We start from the raw sequence: 2,396 nt of genomic DNA on the forward strand, positions 1-2,396 counted from the left end.
TGGATTAAGAGCTCCAAGAATTCCTCAAGCATTAAGACCTTGCTAAGCACTCTAGAATGAGTTTTATGTTCTGCTCAAACATTGCTTCCAAATGTTAGATGCTGAAACCCACAATAAATGTCATTTAAAAACAAGAAACAAAAAAATTGTACTGAATTAACTACCATGCTTTGCACAAACCACACTGAAGTGGCTGAAAATTTTAACAGCCTCAATAAAACCCAAGTTCCTCTTTGGGTCCTTGCAAATCACTTAAAAAGGCTAAAGACAATTATTTTTAGATCCCAAAGAATAAAGCATTTGATCAAAATGCTAAGCGTCTATAGTGACTAGTTTATGCATTTTTCACTCCATTATTTTCTAATATTGTCGACTTTAACATTAAGTTTTCCCCAATTTGTGACAAATTGGTGCTAAAAATGGTAATGTCTCAAAATGTGTATTGCCACATATTTCTACAGAAAGTTATGAATAAATGCAGAATCTCGGCAGCTTAACATTCTAGTTGCTTAATTGCTTAGTTCAATTTAATTTCTTATTTTAGTTGTAGAGCATAAGGCTCAATGTTCTCAAAAATGTGAAGACAGCTGTGCTCTCAGCCGATTTTTCAATAAACATGCTAATTCTAAGCACTATAATAACCTGTATGATTAAAAAAATGGAGTTGGGGTTGTGGCTCAGTGGTAGAGCGCATGCATAGCATGTGTGAGGCACTGGGTTCAATTCTCAGTACCGCACATAAATAAATGAACAAAATAAAGGTCCATCAACATCCAAAAAAATTTTTTAAAAAAAGACATGAGTATAAGTACAAGATTTAAATTCTTTGCACATTTGAAACGGAGTGAGGGGACATCAATGTCAGTATCTTTTAAGTTTTCAATAGGCTTTTTTTTTTTTAAGTTAGAGCACACAAAAGATAACACAAACACCCCAGAAACTTTAAAATTTTTTATTCAACAATGTACACTTATTATCTCTTAATTTGATCTACAAATCTCAAGTTTTTTTTCTGATAAAATAAGTAAATCTGAGTATGGTTGTAAAGTGTTTGTAATGTATATTTTTAAAACACTGAACATTAAGTAAGACATCAATAAAGGAAGATTATCATGTTACTGACACTTCCTCAGAATCCATGACATCAGAAACTGCTATAGCAAATACCTAAAGCATTCAGCAAAGGGTAAATTTCTGGTCACTGTTCTTAAATCTAGAAATTATCTTTTTTTCTGGGCAAAACATTGAAAAATGTTTTTGAAAGGGGGGGGGGATGTCTTCTAACAACTGTAATCTACTTATTATCTTCTCCCCCAAATCAAGAATTCAGCTCCTAAATACCTATGCACACAAGACAGAAATTACTTTGCTCCTCCAATGTTCTAAGACTGAATACAAGTGGACTGACAAATGCTGAAGAGTAGCCAAAGCCATTCACAATGGTGTCTGCTACACCTCCTGCATTTTTTGCCTTTGAGGCCATGCATTATGGGCCATCTTTCAAGTTTTGACTAGTAGTTAGTAGTTAATTAACTGCTACTATCAATGAGGATACAAGAAGGTTTGTGTTTTCAAACTCAACATACATACTTGAGGATACAGAATTAACCCTCTTCTACACACGGGAAAAGCTATAAAATGGAAATATTTCTTTGTCTAGGAGCATAAGGAAAATACCATTAGTAACACCTTCTATTTAAATTTATTTATTAACCTCTCCTACAAAGGTCCTGAAGAAATTAAAGACAATTTTAAAAGATGATTTGACAAGACCTGGCCAGTACATCTATACAACCTTATTTATACACATACATGTGAAGTAAAGCTATTTAGTACATGCAAACTGCAGCGACTGAATCAAATGTGCCTGACTTCTAAACTTATTCTAATCAGCATGAATATTTTTATAAGGATACACATTACCTTTAAAACAATCTGTGCTTTAAGTAACTGAGTGAAACTAATTTCAAAACAATCATTTAGTAAACCAAATTTATGCTAAAGCAATAAAGCTATTTAGGCTATCCTACCTTTAAGCCAGCTTTAAACCATAAATTGTCAGAGCTCCATGTGGCAAAGGTTCTTACTTCATTTCAGTTTGAATTACTTCCCATTTCTTTTCCATGAAACAAACCAATATTCACTGAGAAAGAGCATCCAATGATTTATAAGGGGATAAAACTGCCCTGTTTCAAGAAAAGCCCTTTAATAATACAAGTCAAGCTCTTGTTTAAACTTAACTTTATTAATACAGGTGCCAATTAATTTTCCTCTCTTCTAGTCCCACTCATAAGCTAGCTCAGAAGTGTAGTAACTTTGAGCCATGTTTCCAAAGGTGGTAAAACTAAGAACAGAAACATAATAAGGACAGGTCACTTTTGGTAATGACACACAAA

Source organism: Callospermophilus lateralis, chromosome 11, assembly GCF_048772815.1.
Source record: "Callospermophilus lateralis isolate mCalLat2 chromosome 11, mCalLat2.hap1, whole genome shotgun sequence".
Lineage (NCBI taxonomy): Eukaryota > Metazoa > Chordata > Mammalia > Rodentia > Sciuridae > Callospermophilus > Callospermophilus lateralis.